Here is a 12,991-nt window from a genome sequence, read left to right as displayed (position 1 = left end):
CCCATGCCAGTCCACTGTACTGAGAATGTACTTGCCATAATTCGGCAAGGTTCATCAGATGAGATCTTGCCAATTATACCACATACTGTTGGTGGTTCTTGCCAAACCACCAGGAGACTTGGGTACAGGTTATATTGCTGCCTCTTGTGTACGCTTAAAAAGCAGTCGTAAACATGGGTGGCTCTGTAGTTAGCATTGCCTGTCTTTCAGCGCCAGGGACCAAGTCCACCCTCCGATCACTGTCCGTGTGGAATGTGTACATTGTCCCTGTGCCTGCATGGGTTTCCCCCCCACAGCCCAAAGACGTACAGGTTAAGTGGATTGGCCACAGGGAATGTGGGGTTTCAGAGATAAGGTGGGTCTGGGTGGGATGCCCTTCAAAGGCTGGTGCAGACCCGATGGGTGGAACGGCTCCTAACTGCACTGTTGGGATTCTGATTCTGTGGTGAACTTTCTGAGACTGAACTCTGGCAAAAACCCACAAATTCTCATCCTTACACCTTCAGTCACATATACGATATCAAATTTGATCTATTTACAACCATGTATAAAAACCAAATGTCCCTTATTTTGCCCCATATGTACATCAGGTACTGTTCACATCCACCCAAGGTCTGCTTTTATCCTGTGATTGGGGGGGGGGGGGGGGGGGGTGGAGAGAAGGGGGAATTGTGCACAGTCTGGGCTGTGTCCTTGTTTCTAGCACTCGCTGGCCCAGCTCTTTGCCATCCTGTCTACAGTGTATCTGCTAATCTCCTATTCTGCTTGCATTTGTTTTACTAAAATGTTAAGAGTTAAAGCTGAATCCCAGGATGCTTGCTCCATGTTGGGAAAAGCCAGGTTCCTGAAGTTCACTACCAGGACTTTTTTTTTTATTGGCACAAGAATTCAGGCTGGTGCTCCCAGTGGGAGTTTGAGGGAGTGTTGGAGGTTCCATATTTCGGGGGGGTGGGGGGGCGGAGTTTTAATTGAGATCTCATCTGGCCTCTTGAATGGCATAAAAGATCCTCTGGGATTATTTCTAAAAGACCTGGAAATTTTCACCATGGTCTACCTAATGTTTACTTCTTGATCACCACCACTACAGATTACAGTACCCCGAGTGCTAGGAGTTGAAAGGGATGGCTTCTGAGGAGAGATTGACTAGACTACACTCACTGGAATTTAGAAGAATTTAAGGGGTGGAGGGTTCTAATAGAAATTATGTAGGAAATAGATAAGATAGAAGCAGGGAGGTTGTTTCCACTGGTGGGGGTGAAACTTGAACTAGGGGCATTGCCTCAAGGTAAGAGGGAACAGATCTAGGACTGAGTTAAGGAGGAACTTCTCCCCCCACAAAGGGTTGTGAATCTGAGGAATCCCCTGCCCAGTGAAGCAGTGGAGGCTACTCTATTGATGTCATTAAGGTAAAGATAGATTGATGAACAGTAAAGGAATTAAGGGTTATGGCGAGTGGGCGGGTAAGTGGAGTCCAGGAAAAGATCAGCCATGATCTTATTGAATGGTGGAGCAGGCTGAGGGGCCAGACGGCCTACTCCTGCTCCTAGTTCTTATGATTTTATGAGAGCTTTTTGTGTCTAAAGTGGCTGTATTACAGACCGTGACTAACTTTTATATAGTACTGTAGATGACATCCAGAGGGCCTTGTGAAATGTGCTATCCAAATGCATGATCTATATTTCTATTAGTTAATGGGTAGAACTGTATTTCGACAATCCTCACTTTCACCCCTAACCTCTCTAGAAACGATAGTGTAACAGGGAGAGTGACAGACAGTAGACGTATTGGAGCTCAGGATTAACTGCAAATTGGAACCTCATGCCCAAAACGTCAGTTCTCCTGCTCCTCGGATGCTGCCTGACCTGTGCTTTTCTAGCGCTACACTTTTCGACTCTGATCGCCAGCGTCTGTTGTCTTCACTTTCTCCACGACCGCAAATTGGAACAGTATGGACAGGGGTAAAGTGACGGGAATGAATGTTAATGAGAACGCTGGGTAGTCGTGCAGCGGTGCAGAGTTTGACAATCGCTGGTAAAAGAATTATTATTGTCAGGGCTAGGAGCAAATAGCGGGTGCTGAAATCTGTATAGCAGTCACAAATGCTGGAGATCACAGCCGGTCAGGCAGCATCTGCGGAGAGAGGGCAAGCAACGTTTCGAGTCTAGATGACTCTTCCTCAGAGCTGACGTGAAGTGTGGAGGGGACAGCATTTATGCAATAGTGGGGGTGGAGTGCTGGGGGAAAAAGGATGCTAATAGTTCAGATTAAGTGATCAGAATGTAAGAACAGTAGAACAATGGTGTATCTAACTGCCAGACTGGAAAGGATCGATGGTCCCACAAGTTGTGGGAGGGGAGAGAGGACATGGTGATGGAGAATGTAACAAGTAAATATAAAAGAAAGGGCTTTTGATCTTGCAATCATCAGGACAGAATCACGAGAATGCCCAATCTCTGAGGGAATAACAATTTATATTGCATGAGGAAAGCTGATTGGCCATCAAGTTAAGTAAAGATGGTTCCCTCTAGCAGCCTCAAGCTAGAAGTGACCTGTATCTAATTGTGTGCTGAGTTTAAATAGGAAGGGAGGGTTTCACCCACCAATGTTTGCACATCGAGTCATACAGCACGGAACCAGACCCTTCAGTCCACCCAGTCCATGCCGACCATAATCCCAGACTAAACTTTTCCCACCTGCCTGCTCCTGGCCCATATCCCTCCAAACCTTTCCTGTTCATTTACTTCTCCAAATGTCTTTTAAATGTTGTATTTTTACCCACATCTACCACTTTCTCATGGAGTTCATTCCACATGCAAACCAACCTCTGAGGCAAATATTTTAGTCTTTTTTTAAATCTCTCTCCTTTCGCCTTAAAAACGTGTCCCCCAGTCTTGAAAACTCCCATCCTAGGGAAAAGGCGGCTACCATTAACCTTATCCATACCCCACATTATTTTATAAACATTTATAAGGTCGCCTCTCAATCTCCTACACTCCAGTGGGCAGCACGGTGGCACAGTGGTTAGCACTGCTGCCTCACAGCGCCTGAGACCCGGGTTCAATTCCCGCCTCAGGCGACTGACTGTGTGGAGTTTGCACGTTCTCCCCGTGTCTGCGTGGGTTTCCTCCGGGTGCTCCGGTTTCCTCCCACAGTCCAAAGATGTGCAGGCCAGGTGAATTGGCCATGCTAAATTGCCCATAGTGTTAGGTAAGGGGTAAATGTAAATGTAGATGTAGGGGTATGGGTGGGTTACGCTTCGGCGGGGCAGTGTGGACTTGTTGGGCCGAAGGGCCTGTTTCCACACTGTAAGTAATCTAATCTAATCATCTAATCTAATCTAAAGTCACAGTCTATCCAGCCTTTCTTTATAACTCAAACGTTCCATACCCGGTAACATCTGCCCAACCATAGTATCACCTCTTTGAGCAATCTTCTTATCTCTAACATTGCGTTGTGATTTTGTTTTATTATGCACCTGGGAAGCACCAGGTAACTATACTTGTCAGAGCAAAAGTGAGGACTGCAGATGCTGAGATTAGAGTCGAGAGTGTGGTGCTGGAAAAGCACAGCAGGTCAGGCAGCATCTGAGGAGCAGGAGAATCGATGTTTAGGGCAAAAGCCCTTCATCAGAAATGAGGCTCAGTCCTGATGAAGGACTTTTGCCCAAAACATCGATTTTCCTGCTCCTCAGATGCTGCATGACCTATGTTTTTCCAGCACCACCCTCTTGACTATATTTGTCACACGAGAGGTGCTCCAGAAATGCAAGTTGTTGTTGTACTGGGTGTCTGACTGCCTGTGAATTGTGTCCATTGGGAGTCATAGGCCTAGCGTCCGTGCAACACAGGAAGAGATCCTTTGGCCCAGTCATCAAGAATCTATCTGCCCTAATCCCGTTTTCCAACACTTGGCCCATGGCCTTGTATTGTATCAAGTGTTCATCTAAATGCTATTTCAATTTCTTGAGGGCTGACACCTTCACTCTTTCAGCCAAAGAGCTCCAAATACCAACCACCCTTTTGGGTGGGAAACCTTTTCCTCAAACTATTCATCTTAAAACCAGGGCTGCACGGTGGCTCAGTGGTTAGCACTGCTGCCTCACAGCGTCAGGGATCTGGTTTGATTCCAGCTTGAGCGATTGTCTGTGTGGAGTGTGTACATTCTCCCCGTGTCTGCGTGGGTTTCCTCCGGGTGCTCCAGTTTCCTCCCACAGTCCAAAGATGTGCAGATTAGGTAAGTTGACCATGCTAAATTGCCCAGAGTGTTCAGGGATATGTAGAGTACATATTATCAGGGGTAAATATAGGGTAGGGAATGGGTCTGGGTGGGTTACTCTTCGGAGGGTCAGTGTGGACTTGTTGGGCCGAAGGGCCTGTTTCCACACTGTGGGGATTCTATATAAAAAAAAATACGATGCCCTCATTATTGACCCCTTGACTAAGGGAGGAAAAGTTTCTCCTTGCATACAATGTGTGGGCCCCTTGGGGCTTCCTACACCTGAAAGAGGCTAAGTGCCAGTGTTGGAAAAGTGGAGGATGAGGGGGTAAAAGCTGCCTTCATTTCTCCAAACTGAGGAGAGTTAATGCATTTCCATGCTGCCCGTGTGTGTGTATCTCTCTCTCTCTCTCTCTCTCTCTCTTTTCCCTGGGCTCAGTACCTGAGGCAGGAAACTGGAGGCTGTTACCTGAGCCCGGTTGACCTTTACCCTTGGCACTCCTGCAAAACAGGAGACGCACCCTGTGTGCTGGAGGTTGTTTGTGTTGGGGGGTAACCCCTGCACATTGTCTGGGACCTGACCTTTAGAGAGGAGTCCTGATTAATTCCACACAGAATGACTCCAGCACAGGGTGCTGTTAAGCAACTGCACCCACGGAACCAGCCGACAGGAATCGACAGCTTTATGCAGGGAAAATTCGGCAGACTTGGAGGTAGGCTTTGTCGCTGAACTGGGGTGCAAACGCCTCCCCACTCCCATCTCCACTCCCAGCTAGGCCTCTGGCCTTCTAACTCTAGGCTGCATGTACACTTCGGGCTAAGGAAGGCTACACTGTCATTTCCATGGCAACTGATCTCATCGTGAAACAAGCATTTTAGATCATTTTAAAACTCAGGGGTTTGGTAAATTTATTTCATGCAGGGAGTCCAGGACCCAAGTCAATGTTCGGGGGAACAGGGTTTCGAACCTCCCCGTGGCAGATGGTGAAATTTGAATTCAATTTTTGAAAAAAATAGGAATAAAAACCTCATCTCGTGGTGTCATGTGACTATTGTCAGTTAATACAAAAGCTCACCTGGTTCACTAATATCCTTTAGGGAAGGAAATCTGTCGTCCTTACCCAGTCTGGCCTACATGTGACTCCAGACCCACAGCAATGTGGTTGACTCCTATGTGCCCTCTGGACAGACAGGGATGGACAATGGATGCTGGCCTAGCCAGGGACACCCACAGAGCTAAAAATGAAATTTTTAAAACTTTCAGCTCTGGACTACGGTCAGAGGACAGGAGAATTGTAAATGTAACAGCATTGCTCGAGAAAGGGTTTGTAAGGATAAGTGCACAATTAAAGACCAGTCATTTAACTGATGGAAAATCATCTTGAAATAATTGGCAGAAAACTGGAAAAGGCATCATGCTGTAAAGTTGAGTGAAATAAGGGTTGAGGGGAAGGGTGAGAGCAGTAACAAATTAAAAATTCTATATATGAATGCACGAAGCATTATACACAAGGTGGATGAGCTTGAGGCTTTTTTGGAAATTGGCAGATACGATATTGTAGGGATAACTGAGACGTGGCTTCATGGGGACAGGGCCTGGGAAATGAATATTCAAGGCTACACGTGCTATCGTAAGGACAGACTGACGGGCAGAGGGGGTGGGGTGGCCTTGTTGGTAAGGGAGGATATTCAGTCCCTTGCGCGGGGGGACCTAGAGTCAGGGGATGTAGAGCCAGTGTGGATAGAGCTTCGAAACACTAAGGGTAAAAAGACCCTCATGGGAGTCATCTACAGGCCCCCAAACAGTAGTCTGGATGTCGGATGTAAGTTGAATCAGGAGCTGAAATTGGCTTGTCGCAAAGATGTTACTACAGTTGTTATGGGGGATTTTAACATGCAGGTAGACTGGGAGAATCAGGATGGTATCGGGCCTCAAGAAAGAGACTTTGTGGAGTGCCTCAGAGATGGATTTTTAGAGCAGCTGGTGCTGGAGCCGACCAGGGATAAGGCGATTCTGGATCTGGTATTGTGTAACGAACCAGAATTGGTCAGTGACCTCGAAGTGAAGGAGCCATTGGGAAGTAGTGACCACAATACATTAAGCTTCAATCTGCAATTTGAGAGGGAGTGGGTACAATCTGAAGTGACAATATTTCAGTTGAATAAAGGGAAATATGGAGCTATGAGGGAGTAACTGGCCAAAGTTCAATGGTTCAATACCTTAACAGGGAAGACCGTGGAGGAACAATGGCGGATATTTCTGTGTATAATGCAGAAGTTGCAGGATCAGTTCATTCCTAAAAGGAAGAAAGATCCCAGGAGGAGACATGGGCGGCCGTGGCTGACGAGGGAAGTAAAGAAACATAAAAGGTTAAAAGAGAAAAAGTATAACTTAGCGAAGATAAGTGGGAAAACTGAGGACTGGGAAGCTTTTAAAGAACAACAGAGGATTAGTAAGAAGGAAATACGCAGAGAAAAAATGAGGTACGAAGGTAAGCTGGCCAAGAATATAAAGGAGGATAGTAAAAGCTTTTTTAGGTATGTCCAAGGCAAAAAAATGGTTAGGACAAAAATTGGGCCCTTGAAGACAGAAGCAGGGGAATATATTACTGGGAACGAAGAAATGGCAGAGGAATTAAATGGGTACTTCAGATCTGTGTTCACTGGGGAAGACACAAGCAATCTCCCTGAGGTAACAGTGGCTGAAGGACCTGAACTGAAGGGAATTTATATTTGCCAGGATTTGGTGTTGGAGAGACTGTTAGGTCTGAAGGTTGATAAGTCTCCGGGACCTGATGGCCTGCATCCCAGGGTACTGAAGGAGGTGGCTCGGAAAATCGTGGATGCGCTGGTGATTATTTTCCAGAGTCAATAGAATCGGGGTCGGTTCCTGAGGATTGGAGGGCGGCTAATGTTGTGCCACTTTTTAAGAAGGGTGGGCGGGAGAAAGCAGGAAATTATAGACCAGTTAGTCTGACCTCAGTGGTGGGAAAGATGCTGGAGTCTATTACAAAGGATGAAATTACAGCACATCTGGATAATAGTAACAGGATAGGACAGAGTCAGCATGGATTTATGAAGGGGAAATCATGCTTGACTAATCTTCTTGAATTTTTTGAGGAGGTAACTCGGAAGATGGACGAGGGAGATCCAGTGGATGTAGTGTACCTGGACTTTCAGAAAGCTTTTGATAAAGTCCCACACAAGAGGTTAGTGAGTAAAATTAGGGCGCACGGGATTGGGGGCAAAGTACTAGATTGGATAGAGAATTGGTTGGCTAATAGGAAACAAAGGGTAGTGATTAACGGCTCCATTTCGGAATGGCAGGCAGTGACCAGTGGGGTACCGCAGGGATCCGTGCTGGGACCGCAGCTTTTTACAATATATGTAAATGATATAGAAGATGGTATCAGCAAAAACATTAGCAAATTTGCTGATGACACAAAGCTGGGTGGTAGGGTGAAATGTGATGAGGATGTTAGGAGATTACAGGGTGACCTGGACAAGTTAGGTGAGTGGGCAGATGCATGGCAGATGCAGTCTAATGTGGATAAATGTATGGTTATCCACTTTGGTGGCAAGAACAGGAAGGCAGATTACTACCTCAATGGTATCAAATTAGGTAAAGGGGCTGTTCAGAGAGATCTGGGTGTTCTTGTCCACCAGTCAATGAAGGCAAGCATGCAGGTACAGCAGGTCGTGAAGAAGGCTAATAGCATGCTGGCCTTCATAACAAGAGGAATTGAGTATAGAAGCAAAGAGGTGCTTCTGCAGCTGTACAGGGCCCTGGTGAGACCACACCTGGAGTACTGTGTACAGTTCTGGTCTCCAAATTTGAGGAAAGACATTCTGGCTATTGAGGGAGTACAGCGTAGGTTCACGAGGTCAATTCCTGGAATGGCAGGATTGCCTTACACGGAAAGACTGAAGCGACTGGGCTTGTATGCCCTTGAGTTTAGAAGACTGAGAGGGGATCTGATTGAAACGTATAGGATTATGAAAGGACTGGACACTCTGGCAGGAGGGAACATATTTCCGTTGATGGGGGAGTGCCGAACCAGAGGACACAACTTAAAAATACGGGGTAGACCATTTAGGACAGAGATGAGGAGAAACTACTTCACCCAGAGAGTGGTGGCTGTGTGGAATGCTCTGCCCCAGAGGGCAGTGGAGGCCCAGTCTCTGGATTTATTTAAGAAAGAATTGGATAGAGCTCTTAAAGATCTTAAAGATCGTGGAGTCAAGGGGTATGGAGATAAGGCTGGAACAGGATACTGATTAGGAATGATCAGCCATGATCATATTGAATGGCGGTGCAGGCTCGAAGGGCTGAATGGCCTACTCCTGCATCTATTGTCTATTGTCTATTGTCTAATTGAAGTTGAATTAATAGTACCATGAAAGGATGTGGGATAATAAACAAGAGCCTGTACGGATTTCAAAGGCTATGTCGTATTTAACTAACTTGCTGGGTTTTTTTTCTTGTGTGTTGATGAGTGTGATGCTTCTGATGTGTCAGTAGAATTATTCAATATAGTTCTGAAGTCTGGGTGGCAGAGTAAAGGTGATTGGTATAAGAGGGACAGTAGCTACATGGATCCAAAATTGGCTGAGAGATCAGAAAGCGAGTAATGATTGATGCATATTTTTCAGGCCGGAGAAAGGTTTGTCGTGGCATCCCCCAAAGGTCAATGTTGGGCCCCTTAGCTGTTCCTGATATATTAATGGTCTTGATTGTTTTTGTGTGTGTGCAGGGAACAGTTTGCAGATGATACAGAAGTGTTGTAAACTAGAAGGAGGGTGATGTTGAGCTAAAGAAGGACATTGACAAGTTGGAGTGGACAGAGAGGTGGCAGATGGAGTGCAGTAAAGTGTGAGCTGATGCACGTTGGTACAAAAAGCACAAATTATTCTAAAGACTGAGGAGCAGAGGGGCCTGGGTGTATATGTGCCTAAGTTATTAGTTGTGATATCAATGGGTAAATTAAGCAGTTAATAAGGACACTTGTTAGATCTCAACTGGAGGACTGTGTACAGTTAGGCTTTAATGAGGATGTGAAAGTGCAGAAGAGGCTTAAGATAGACTAAAGAAATTGGGACTGTTTTCCTCAGAGGAGATTTGATGGAAAGGGCTTCAGTCAGCATATATTTGGGGGGGGGGGGTTGGTGGTGTGGTACTGTTCTCTCTCTCGATAGTATCACAAGTGAGAAGAGACAGATAGAGGCAATTTGCAAAAGGAGCGAATGTGGTGAGAAAAATCTTTTTTCTTTCTGAGTTGTTAGGGTCTGGAATGCACAGCCTGGGAATGTGTGGTGGAGTCTGAGTCAATGAGGCATTCGAGAGGATATTTGAGTAGAAATAATTGGGTAGGAGGAAAAAGGCAGAGATTGACACTGTGTTTTGTTTTTAATTCACTCACGGGACATGGGTGTCACTGGCTGTACCATTTTTTATTGCCTGTCCCTAACTGCCCTGGGGAAGAGCTCTGACTCGGCCACTTTACTGAGGTTCTGAAGTAGGACTGACAGATTTCCGTCCTTAAAAGATTTTTGGTGACCCAGATGGGTTTTTACAACCATCAGTTGTAATTTCATGGTTGCCGTCACTGGCACTAGCTTTATATTGTGGATTTTTCAAAACTGATTTTAGAATTCCAGGATTTTAACCCAGCATTTGAGCCCATGAGCCCAGACCATTTGCCTGGGCCTCTGCATCAACTAGTCCAGTTATGTTACTGCAATATAACCATTAGGGCTACAGGGATCAAAGGGTGTGGGGGAAAGGAACAGGGGGATGATCAGCTACGATCGTATTGAATGGTGGAGCAGGCTCGAAGGGCTGAATGGCCTATTCCTATCTTCTATGTTTACATTGACATTAATATGCAATGCTGATGCAACTAAAGCAGTGCCTCAACTATTCTAGTCTTCCAGAAGGTTTCCCTTTCAGTCCCTCTTGTTTTTGTGTTTGTTGTACCAGAGTGTGAGCCAAGGGTGTCCTCTCGGGTCATTGCCAGCAGGGGGGGCTAACAGCACTCAGTTCGAGTGCAATGAGCTGAGCTGTGATGGACACTCATTCAGGCGAGCACCACTTTGCTCTGTCCCATTCTGCCTGTGCCAGTAAAGGTTGGCTCATTGGTTAGCATTGCTGCCTCACAGCACCAGGGTGCTGGGTTCAATTCCAGCTTCAGGCGGCCATCTGTGTGGAGTTTGCACATTGCGGGTCCATTAGCCATGGTATAGGCACAGGATAGAAAGGGAGTGCCTGGGTGGGATGCTGTTCGATGTGGACTTGGTGGGCCGAATGGCCTGCCTCTCCTCCATTGAGGGTTCAATGATCCATTGTCCTGGGCTATGCTGAGGTCCGAGATGGGGGACATTGGTTAGTACTTGGCCAACCTCTCCTTGGGTGGGACCTTCTGTAGGGAGTGCCCTTACACACTCACCTCACCCTCACCCAACCACCACGCCGTGCAGAGCTTCCGAAACACGCACATGTATTGCTGGAAAAGCTCAGCAGGTCTGACCACATCTGTTAATGTTTCAGGTCCAGAAACTCTGAACTGATAGTGGTTGGGAAAATGTCTGTTTATATGCAGAAGACCGAGTGGGGGGGGGGGGGGGGGATGGGAAAAGGAGTAAATAATGAGTGGGGATCAGCCCGGGCGAATGAACAGCTACTAATGGGGGACAATTAATGGCTAACAATCTGTGTGTGTAATAGACTGTGTGATAACAAGGCAGAAGTGGGTACTGCAGACAGTGGAGATCAGAGTCAAGATTAGAGTGGTGCTGGAAAAACACAGGCCAGGCAGCATCCGAGGAGCAGGAAAAATTGACATTTCGGGCAAAAGTCCTGATGCTGCCTGACCAGCTGTACTTTTCCAGTACCACGCTAATCTATGTGACAACAAGGCCTGGTGTGTGAGGACTGGGGTAAGGACAACGGAGGTGGTGTTTCAAACCCTAAAATGGTTGAGTTCTGTGTGAGTCCAGAAGGCTGTAGAATTCCCAAGTGGATAATGAGGTGCTGTTCTTCCAGCTTGTGTTGAGGTGTGCTGGAGCAGAGGTGTTGACCAGGGAACATGGTGATGTGTTGGTGGCAGGCAACCGGAAGCTCAGGGTGGTCTTTACAGACAGAGCTTCCCCCATCCACAGCCTCTATTCCTTTTTTGTGGTGCAGACCCAGATAGCCTGCACTGACAGGCCTCTTGACGATGTATTTGGGATCAAGTGATTGATCCTCTCGGAGGCTAACAGTCACGCACGGACACTGCACATCAACAGCTTACCCTTCAGTCACGGGAATAAGTCAAAACCAGCTCATCTGCTAGCCCATAGGAGACAGCAGCATTGTGGTAATGTATACAGAGGCCTAGACCAATGTCCTGGGAACGTAAGTTCAAATCTCATTGAGACAATGATTGAACAAAAATGTCTGGAATTGAAAACGAGTAATAGGGACCATGGCATTGCAATTACAACGTTTAAAAGACATCTGGGTAGGTACATGAATAGGAAAGGTTTGGAAGGATATGTGCCAGGAGCAGGCAGATGGGAATAGTTTAGTTTGGGATTATATTCAGCATGGACTGGTTGGACCGAAAAGTCGATCCGTGCTGTGTGTGACTCTTGTCAAACCGTCGAATTCTTTAGGGAGAAAAGGCTGCCGTCCTTACCTGGTCTCTGGCCTACATGTGACTCCAGACTTGCGTGCAACATGGCTGACTCTTAAACGGGCTCCGAAATAGCTCAACAACCCGCTCGATTCCCAGGCAATGAAGGCCCACTAGAGGGGTGGATCCCTCACCCAACTGGAATCGTGTCCAACTGTGGCTGGTTCACCCAGGTATTGACAAACCTACAATGCCGAGGCTTCCATAACGCCCTGGATTGCTCCTGATGGCTCCAAGGCATGTGGGAGTTTCCTGTTGTCTGTAGCTCTGGCGCAGCAGTGGTGTTCCAGAGCTCTCTTTCATGGGGTTATGTCTTTAACCTGAGAATCTTTGTTGCACCCCACCCAGAATCAGAAGCATTGTGGCACAGGAGGAGGCAGTTCGGCCCAACACTTCTGTGCTGGTTCTATTCCCCTTCTGTCAATTTCCATATCCCTGTACTCTAGTTTGACCCATTTAACCATCTGTTCTTGCTCTTGAATGCCTCAATTGGTCCTCCTGCCCCCACGTTTCCGGGCAGTGCCTTCCACACCCTAGCTGGCTGAAAAAGGATTTTCTCCCATCGTCCTTACTTCATTGGAACATGTCTCAGGAACAGCTTCCCCCTATCTACTCTGTCCAGCCCCGCTCATGATTTTGAAAACCTCAATCAATTCTCCCTCTGAGCCGCCGCCTCTCCAGGGAGAACAATCCCAACTTGTTCAATCTATCCTCATCACGGAAGTTCCCCATTCCTGGAACCATTCTTGTAAATTATTTCAGCACACTCTCCATTGCGCTCGCATCTTTCCGATAATGTGGTGCCCAGAACTCTACATCAGAGTCCGATCCCTTTCCAACTCCAACACTAGGCCTTGTCCTGTTGATTATCAGCACCCTGTCCCTTTCCCATAATTCCCACAAATAGTAATCACTGTTTGCCAAATGCTGGATCAAAAGGGGTTTCGATTGTTTTTTGCCGGGAATCCCATTCTCCATTTAACACGTTCCCTAATTTTCTAAACCTTTGTCTGATACAATTTCAAGGCTTGAGCCACAAAGACTTAATTGTTTTTCCTACCGAGTCCAGTATCGGCACAAGCTGTTCCAGGGCATTCTGT

At 46.7% G+C, this 12,991-nt stretch overlaps 2 protein-coding genes across 2 annotated transcripts in view; one reads left to right on the top strand and one right to left on the bottom strand.

Annotated features, from left to right (window-relative positions):
- LOC140454472 (spectrin beta chain, non-erythrocytic 1-like) overlaps positions 1-12,991 on the bottom strand; it is a 274,811-nt gene that overhangs the window by 202,284 nt on the left and 59,536 nt on the right. The gene's annotated exons all lie outside the window — the stretch shown is intronic.
- Positions 12,046-12,991, top strand: part of LOC140454473 (nesprin-2-like) — a 38,763-nt gene continuing 37,817 nt past the window's right edge. Inside the window, exon 1 of the mRNA XM_072549241.1 lies at positions 12,046-12,064. The gene's annotated coding sequence lies outside the window, so the exon portion shown is untranslated. The remainder of the gene's footprint in view (positions 12,065-12,991) is intronic.

The sequence above is a fragment of the Chiloscyllium punctatum genome, chromosome 29 (genome assembly GCF_047496795.1).
Source record: "Chiloscyllium punctatum isolate Juve2018m chromosome 29, sChiPun1.3, whole genome shotgun sequence".
Taxonomy (NCBI): Eukaryota; Metazoa; Chordata; class Chondrichthyes; order Orectolobiformes; family Hemiscylliidae; genus Chiloscyllium; species Chiloscyllium punctatum.
Note: the sequence above shows the minus strand (reverse complement) of the source record. Positions and strands in the feature narration are given on the sequence as shown.